Here is a 9,848-nt window from a genome sequence, read left to right as displayed (position 1 = left end):
TGCTGGCCTGAAGCCAACACCTCTTCCTGTCCCCAGGGAGTGTGACCCCAGCACACACTCACTACTCTGAATACTCAGGTGTTGCTCATCAGTTGACTGCTTGCTCTAACACCCCTGTCCAAACAGCATGAGCAGTCCTACTACCTACCTCCATGAAGAGAATAACCCAGAGATTGGAAACTACCGGGTGGGCTGCAAACCAAGTCTCAGCTGTGACCAGTGTGGCATGCAGCAAGCCTGCTGGGTCTCAGCTCTGCCCTGGTGTGCCAGACTCTGCTTCCCAGCAGCCGCAGTGGTGGTGGCTCCATCTGACTGATGCCAGTTTCACCACCGTCCTCAGACCTGGCTTGGCTTCCCAACCCTGTCCGCCCAACACCCACCACTGCGGGCACCAGACAGAGCTGGCAGGTGTGCAGGCATGGTCTCCATAGAGAACAGACTGCGACCTCCCCAGGCAGGGCACACTCAGCCAGGCAGATGAGATGGGACCATGGGCAGGTGAGTGAGGACCAGCCTGGGATCACAGGGTGGTGACAGTATGGGGCCATGATCCATTTCCTGCATGTCCCTGCCCACAGAACTGGTGCCTGTCACAAGGATGTGAAAAGAGTGGATTATGGCCTTTCCTGTGGGAGACCCAGGTTGGTCTCCAAGGAGACCTCACCTACTTTGTCCAGCTGGCTGTAGGACAGATGGGCCTGCGCTAGATAGGATCAATTGCCATCCGTGCCATGCTGTGCCAGGTCAGCACCACCCTTCCCCACCCCTAGGTCAGCACCTCCACCCTGCTGCACCAGGCTGAGTCTGCACCATCTCCCTGCCCACAGCAGCTCACCAAAACTCCCTAAGTCCCCCTCCAGCCCACTAATTGTCCACCCCTGTATTAAGCCTTAACCTGTGACTGCTCTGAAACTGTTCTAACTTTGACAGCCAGACATTACACAGATTTAAAATGTATTAAAAGTAACCTGTAAGAACATTTCTAAGCTGCTTCCCACCCTTGGTCTGTCAGATATTTGAGCTGTGTCCCTGAGGGAGCTCATCACCTCACATTGCTGTATTTCAGTGGGTTGATTTCTAGAAACGAGCAGGATACTCAGCAGCCAAGTGAGAAATGAATGAGAGTGCTTTGGAAATGTAAAGTACCAAGACTCTGTTAGTTTTAAAAGGTATTAAGGAAAAGTTCCAGGCCCCTGCCTCATTGGGCAAGCTTCTGATCTGTGTTTATAAATCCTGGGTTCATGAACCTACAAGCCCCGTGTTGAAAGACTCACTTCTTACTGCAGTTTCCTTGTTAATTGTGACAAAAGATCTAGACAAATTACAGAGGTGGGTGGATGGGAACAGGATGGAATTCAACACAGACAAGTGCAAGGTGATGCATCTAGGAAGAAGGAACCAGCAACACACCTATAGGCTGGCAACACACCTATAGGCTGGGGAACACCCTTGTCAACAGGGTGGCAGAAAGGGATCTTGCAGTCATTATTGACTCCAGGATGAACATGAGCCACCAATGCGAGGAAGCAGTCAGTAAGGCTAACTGTGCCTTGTTGTGCATCTACAGATGCATCACAAGCAGATCTACGGAGATGATCCTTCCCCTCTATGCAGCATTGGTCAGGCCACAGCTAGAGTACTGCGTCCAGTTCTGGGTGCCGCACTCAAGAGGGATGTGGCTAGCATTGAGAGGGTCCAGAGGAGGGCCACTTGCATGGTCAAGGGGCAGTGGGGCAGGCCCTACGAGGAGAGGCTACTGGACCTGAACCTATTCAGCCTCCACAAGAGAAGGCTGAGAGGTGATCTGGCGGCCATTTACAAACTCATGGGGGGGACCAGCTGGAATTGGGGGAGGCTCTGTTCCCTGGGCACCACCTGGGGTTACTAGGAATAACCGGCCACAAATTGTTTGAGAGAAGGTTCAGGCTGGACATCAGGAGACATTGCTTTACAGTTAATGCTGCCAGGCTCTGAAATGGGCTCCCAAGTGAGGTGGTACTCTCTCCTACCTTGGGGGTCTTCAAGAGGAGGCTGGACAAATATTTGGCTGGGGTGATATGATCCTGGCACCCATTCCTGCCTGGGGCAGGGGATCAGGCCTGATGATCTATTTAGGTCCCTTCTGACCCCAAATACTATGATACAATGAAAAGGCACCTCTGAATTTTCTATAAGGGAGAATGCCCAGGGGCCTGCCATGGTTATACCACCCAGTGGGTGTGTCTACACATGCATCTACACCTACTTAAATTTACTGCACAGTACATTACTGCGCAGTAATCTGGAGTAGGCTAGCATCTACAGGTGCAGGCATTAAAGTGCATGAATGCTGTGTGTGGGCTGACTTGGGACTAAAGTTAGTCCCAAGTTAGTCCACACACACTGTTACTGCACAGTAAGGCGTCTACATGTGCGTTACTGCACAGTAACTAATTGGGCGTAAAGTTAATACCTGCACAATGTAAGCATTCAATTTACGTTCAAGTCAGCATAAGTTGCCATATTTGCTGCACAATATGGGTATGCATCTTTAGATGCACACTTGTACTGAGCAGTAATTGTGCATGTGTAGACACACCCAGTGAGCAGGACCAGTTGAGCACACTGAGTTGGACACTCCAACCTACCATCCACTTACCATATTTACCTGAATACAAGACAACTTTCAATTTAAGATGACCCCTCCCCAGTAATTAGATTCTATATATGGTAAATTTATAAACTTGTTATGATTTTCTGTGTGTAGAATGTAGTTATCAAAGGGTCATCTTAAATTCATCCTCATCACTGCTGTAGTGAGGAAAGGAATGACAAGGGGACGTGCAGTGGGGGGAGGCAAGTAGCCCCCTTTCCTCTCACCATCTATCCCCTTTGCAGCCTGCCCCCCATATTGTTTTCCCCTGCAGCCTCTGCCCCCCTGCCTGCACCCCATAGCCTTTGCCTCCCTCCTGAATACCACTTACTATCGGGCACAGTTCTGGCTCTAGCTTGGTTCTAGTTCTGGCTCTGGCTCTATTCCTTTCCAGGCCACGGAGCTCACAGAAGCTCCAGCCCCTGCCTGACTATGCAGCAGTGGCTGTGGTGCCTCTGGCCCCAGGACACTGATGCGTGGCTGGTAGGGTCCACAGCTTTTACGCATTTCGTGCCCCAGGAGGGGATGGAGCCAGAGCCATACCTGACAATAAGCAGCAGGGGGACGGAGTGGGGGCAGAGGCTGTGGGGAGCAGGCATGGAGATGGAGGCTGCAAGGAGCAGATGGGACGGGGGAGGGCAGGTGGCTGCTGCCACTCTGACTCTGGCCTGGACCTGGGCTCAGGGCTGGAGTCAGAGCAGCCGCAGCAGCAGCTGCCAGCCTCCTCACTGTTCCCCTTCTGCCTTGTACTCAAAACCAAGACAAAGAGCATTTTTCCCCCCATGCTGAAATCAGGGGTGGGGACCTCATCTTAGATTTTGAGTAAATAGTCATAAGTAAACTGAGATGGGAAGCCAGTGTTTTCTTCCAACCTCAAGGTAAATATACAGGTGAATATACAATGCAGGACTTTTAAGTGTAGGCCAGCAGTATGCTGAGTGGGTTGTAAGTCACTTGGACAGACCATGTTTTTCATTGGATAATACATGTTTTCGATGTTTCTTTATCCAGAAAACTGCTAGCTAAATTCAAATTGGATATCCAGTTTAAATAAAGAAAGTATAGCCTTTTGAGGTCAATCTTTTATCATTCCCAGGTTAAAAAGAGGTGGGGCTTGAATTGTTTTAAAAAGGAGCCATAAAAGAAACTAGATTGGCAAATTGCTTCTGCTTTACTGAAAATTTCAAGAATTTGCAGATGTTTGAACAATGATAATGTGTTCTAAAAATACGTACAACATGCTTTTAATTGTGGTATCTAAGTGTCTTGCATTGCAGCAACCTGTCAAGAGGGATCAGTCTCCCCATTTTATAGACAGGAACTGTAAAGAGATTAAGGCCTAGGGTTACAGAGGACTATAAGTATTTGCATCACTTGAAGCAAGTGAGTAGTTCCCTGTAATGCACAGGGAATCAGTGGTTGAGCAACAGGTTGAACTCATGTCCCATTCATTCTAGCCATAACTTACAGGGAGAAAGGGTACCCACCATGTTTAACTCAGATGTTTACAGAGTTTTACAGCCATCAGGGAAACATGTCCTTTGAAACAGGAGGCAGCAAAGCCACATGCATTTAGGCTGCTTACAGACATTTAACCCCCCCCTCCGCCCCCAGCTGTGCTTTACTTTAAATTCCATGTGCCCCTGCACCAAGCCCAGCACATGCCCAGAAGAGGCAGCATGTTAGATGGACCCAGCTTGCCCAAGGTCTGTATAGATCATGTGCCTTAGTGAGGCTTTTTGTGGTGCTTTTATCTAATAGCTGATTGAATCAGTTATTAGCAAAACTGCCAAAAAGCCCTGCTGAAACGCCTGATCTATACAGACTCTGGTTTGTTTGTTTTTTGTCACATCTGTCAGCAGCCTAATGATTTAAAACTGGCTTCCTCTCGTGTTTAGAACACATAGCTATAATTAGCCAAGTTAGTCTGAAGTCTGTCTCAAACCAGCTAGTCCCTATAGATGCCACGTTGACCTGTCTTCTCCTAGAACGTGGTAGTTAGAACCTGCTCCTGCAGACATTCATTAACATGAGGCATTTGCGATACCTGAAAAGACACTGGGCTGCTCATGTTAGCAACATTTGAGAAAGTACATAGGGACTGGGGATTTGTTTTGAGAGTCAGTCTATTTTAGATCTCTGGAAGATGTTATCATATTTACCCAAATCCAGGACAACTTTGAACTTAACATGACCCCCTCCCTAATAATTAGATTTACTATATGGAAAATTTTAAGTTAAAAATAATTTTTCATGTATAGAATCAAATTATTGGAGGGTCATCTTAAAATCATCCACTCAAAGCAGCAGTGAGGTGCAGGACAGACCCACACAACCTGTACCTATCCCCTTCTGCATACCCTTGCTGCCACCCACCTCCTGCCTCTTACCCCCCCTACCTGTGCCTGCCCCCTGCCCCCCACCATGTGCCTCCCTGCTGCCTGCCCTTTGCCCCCCCATGCCTGTGCCTGGCCCCCCGCCATCTGGCCCCATTACTTGCCCCCCTTGTCTGTAGTGTTTGTGCCTGCCACCCCAAAGTCTGCACATGTGTAGCCAGGATCAGGGAAATGAGTGCATGCTGCTGGGCATCAGGGAGTTCACAGGTCCCCATGCCACAGATCTGGCATGGACTTAAAATGTCACCGCACAGAGGGAGGCCCTTCAGCTCCTGGCATGGGACATTTAAAGCCACACCATGTAACCCTATGCTGGGCTGCATGCATAGGCACCAAGTATGTGGGGGGGGCCCAAGGGCCCTGGCCCCACTCAGAGAGTGGGTACCACCTATCCCTAATTGGGTGGGACAGTCCTGAAATGGGAACATCAAGTCCCAATCCTGGGCTGCGTGACTCTGGGACATCTTTTGTCCCAGCTGCTCGGTAACATGCAGAGATCCAGGTTTTCCATTCACCATGGGGGGGGAGAAAAAAAAAATCACAAGAAATGGCAAGTTTCCACTTGCAGGCTGGCAGAGTTCCAGTTTACATGGGGCTGGGGGGGTTGGGCAGGACATAGAGGAATACTGCCATGTGCAGATGCACATGGCCAGGAATACAGCCTCAGGTAGAGGTGGAGAGCAGCTCCCCAAGCAACCTGCAGGTAAGTCTTTGATGAAGGGAGCAGATTGAGGTCCCCCATGGTGAGGTAGGGAGTGGGGCAGGGGCTGGGCCTGGGTCCATTGCCCAGCCAGGGTGGTGCATGGGGGCAGGGGCCAGGAGTGGGACAGAGCCATGGGCAGCTTGTTCAGAGGGTGGTAAGGGTGGAGGCTGATTCCCTGCCACTGTGCACACTCCCAGGGAGGATTGCATGGGGGGGCATGTGCCCCCCAGATTGGTGCACAGGGTGAGGATGGATGCAGGCTACCAACTGTGGGCTCAGGGTTCCCTGCCCCAGTGGCCCCCCCTCAGGAGCCACACGCTGATCGCACCACCATAGCAAGGTGCACCCTACTCATCCAATAGCAGTGGAGGCAGTGGTGATAGTTATGTCCCCCACTGCTGCTGGGTGGGCAGGGGGCACCTTCCCATGGCAGCGCAACCAGATCAGCACTCTTAGGGGAAGGGCAGCAGGGAGGAGAGCCTTGAGCTCACAGCAGGCAGCCTATATCCACCCCTGCACCTCGAAGGGCTACGCTCAGCTCTGCTCTGGCCTTGCTGCCCAGGAAGGGGGCATCGTCTTAGGGCCCCCCCCAGCAAAAATAAAAATCAGTGCCTATGGCTTCATGCCATGTTTTTAAATATTTTTTAAATTACTGCAAGTTCATTCCAAGTCAGGCTAACCTGTTGGGATCTCTTTCACATGTCTGTGTATTTTAAGTAATTGAATTTTACACAAGATTAGAAAGACTTTAAAGCACCTACGTAGTATTCCAGCAGCTTAGTTTTATATTTTTATTTGCTTGAAACATAAAAAAAGCTTTGAAGTCCCTGTTTTAACTTCCATTGATTTCTGTTTGTACTTTTTTGACGCCTTTACTAAGAAAATAAATGAAGGCAAGAATTCTTTTTTTAGGTTAATTACTTCTACATTTTTAATTAAAAAATGAAGTATTATTTTAAAGCATAAGCACCTATTGGTTTAGATATTGTTTTCTGGGGGTTTTTTTAACGAATTTATGATTTAAAAGACATTTTTGAGTGCTAGATATGCTATTTTCAGTGAAGCTTTCATTATTTCAAGGACATCCGAACTTGTAAGCATGTTTTGATGCTGGATGGCCTTTGGTTAATGAAAAATGGGACTATGTTCTCTCTCCCTCTCAGAAAAACTGTATGAGATGGTTACTACAAAATGTTGGTAACATGGAACCTTTATAAATTTGCATTTTAACTGAGCAGTGTAGTTTATAGAGCCTTTTCACGTTCCACATGTGGTAATGTAGCACCCTAATAAAATAATTTAAGTATGTGGGATACATGTAGATTTACTAACTCATTTAGCAAAGAATACAGGGGGCTCACAAAGGACAACAGAACAGAAGATTCAAAATCTCTCTTCAAAAATATTACATTTTTTTTTTTTAAAAAACTTGCTGAGTGACCAAAGCTACAATAAAATGGATTTAAGGTAGAGAACATGTACTTACGTTCAGCTTGTAGGTAAACTACATTAAAAAGGTATTAAGCAGATGAGGCTTTTTGGGTAAATCTGATATATTTTATTAGACCAACTAAATAGTTGGACATTTTTTTCCTCAGCAAGTTTTTGGGCTTAAAAACCCTTTGTCAGGCTGAGGAAGCATCTGCAGTTGGTGTGTGCTCTTCCTGGATGAAGGAAATAGTAAAGCGGCCAGAGGCTGGTCTGCATGCAAGAAAGCCACTCAGTAAAGATATAAATTGAGGAGTCAGTGGGTGAGAGAGAGGGTGGGGTGGGGAATGAAAAGGGGGATGAATAGGTTGATGTTGATGCACAGAATAGCAACAATGGAAGAAATGGGTACAATTTGTATGGGATGCATTCTGGGGAGGGACTGGCCTGTTACATGGCTTCCTCCCCCCTCTGAAGCTAAAACTTTAAGTCCATAATAATGTAATGGATTTCAATCTAAGCAGCCATCAGGGGTACTCCATGGATTTCACCATGACATAGAATCAGTTCAGTCACTAACTTTACTGGGAGCAATGGTGAAGCTTCACATTTTTAGGCCTGGCTGGGAGGGAGAAGGGCACATTAGTAGGGACCCTTTGGGAAAACAGGGAGGAAAGAGGAAGATGCAAGGAAGATGAGAAGCATTTGTCATTTGCTTCTCATTTTTTTAAAGGTGTTATTTGCTTTTTGTGAGGGGAGAAGTTAGGGTAAGATGGGAAGGTGAAATCAAAAAATTTTTAATCCAAAAATCCCTCAGAAAAGAAAGAATTTAATCTTGCAGACAATTTAAATACGAAGAGAAGGAACAATCAGTAAAAACTACAAACAAAAACAGTTCAACAGGTAGTAGTTTACTATCCTCATGATGTTTAATAAACTCAAATTTTAAACTATAAAATGTCAAGGGTCTTAACAATAATATTAAAGTGGAGGAAGGTGCAACAAGCTATCCCAGATAAAGCACCAGATTTTTATTTCATCCAAGAAATCCACCTTAAAGAGCAACACGGTAAATACATAAAAGGCAAATAGTTACACCTCATATATACATCTCCAGGTAAATCAAATAAAAGAGGAATTGCAATTATCATAGAAAAACATACTTTTTCAGTTCAAGGAAAATATCTAGATAAGGAAGGCAGAAGTGTACTTGTTAAGGGAACTGTTGGTTAACTTTGGGGAGCATCTATGCACCAAATCAAGACTGGGTCACTGTCATTAGTAAACCACCTCAAATTTGAGAAAAAAAAATGTAGAGAAAGATGTTGCATTAGATGAAGACTATGGCCCTGTAGAGTGTTACATTTCTACTGGGAAACTCACCACTATCCTGCTAGAAATTGCCAGCATACAGGAATTCATTCAGTTCTTCCCAGAGGAAACATGCCCCATCTGGGACTATGATCTTCTAGGTTGACACTGGAAGATGTCTCATGCAAGAGAGTTTCTCTTGATAAAATGAATGCATGTAGGCCTGATTCCTTCATGATTAGGAGTTCAGGAGCAGCTTTCCCTGTGCCTTCTCTGGAGTGGGGGGGCCTCTTGTCTGGGAAAGATAAGGAGAGCGTTTTCCACAGCTTGATTCCTTTCAATCATGGAAGAGTTGGGGGCCCTAAAACTATTTCTTGCAGGGGTCCCCCCGAAAAAATTGTGGATTGGTCCGGTCACAAGGGGAGGGCAGGAGCAGCCATCCTCTACTTCCCATGGGTCCTGAGACTGGGGACACCCTGGTCTGAGGAAGAGTTGGTGAGCTTTGCCTTCCTGCTGCCTCTCCTCCCAGAGACAGAGGAGAAGGGAGGAGCAGCTGTCTGGTGCTCCCTGCCCAATCCCCAAGTGCAAGGAGCATTGGCTTGCTGCTCCCACCCTTTCTGGAAACCGAAGCAGCATAGCAAAGCTTTCCACCTGGAGCCCCCCTTTCCCATATCTGTGCCAAGGTAACTTCATACATACAGAGCAAAAATGGGGCAGGGCAAGAGGAAAGGTTTGGTTGGGGAGCAGGGAAGCACACACCTCTACCCCCCATCCTCGGGAAACCCAGTCCCCACCCCTATCCCCTGGCACTGTAGTGAGTTACAGGCAAGAGAAGCAGTCCCAGACAAACAGCCCCTCTCTCCCCCAGTCACTGACTGACTGCTAGGGTGGCAAGTGCCCCCCCGACACAGGAGGCACCAGCTGCCCAGTCTGGGACTGATGTGGTGATCCCAGGATCCCCCGTGCTGTCACCCACAGGGTAACACCAGAATGAAGCATGCACCTGGTGACAGCCTAGGACCAGGAGAAGAAGCAGGAAAGGCCAGACCTCATTTCCTCCCCATAAATAATGAAGCGGCTACCTCCCCACAGCATGCAGCCTCCCACAGGAAGGACATGAAATACCCTCACCTGTGCCACTGGAGCAGTACCTACTCACTCTGGCCCACTCCCACCCCTATTACCCTACATTCATTGAGCATCTGAAAAAGAAAGGAAAAAGGCACTGCTGGGAGAAAGTTTACAATGTTATATATTCAAAAGAATACAGTAGTTTTTGTTAATGAAAAAAGAAAGCGAAGTCCCAAGATTTCCACACCTCTTCCTCCTCTGTTGCCACCCCATGTCCTGGCTTGCCTGTTGTTCTGCCAGGGCTTCC

This window comes from Crocodylus porosus, unplaced genomic scaffold (genome assembly GCF_001723895.1).
Source record: "Crocodylus porosus isolate Cpor-Errol unplaced genomic scaffold, CroPor_comp1, whole genome shotgun sequence".
NCBI classification, from domain to species: domain Eukaryota; kingdom Metazoa; phylum Chordata; order Crocodylia; family Crocodylidae; genus Crocodylus; species Crocodylus porosus.
This window is presented reverse-complemented; position numbering follows the sequence as displayed.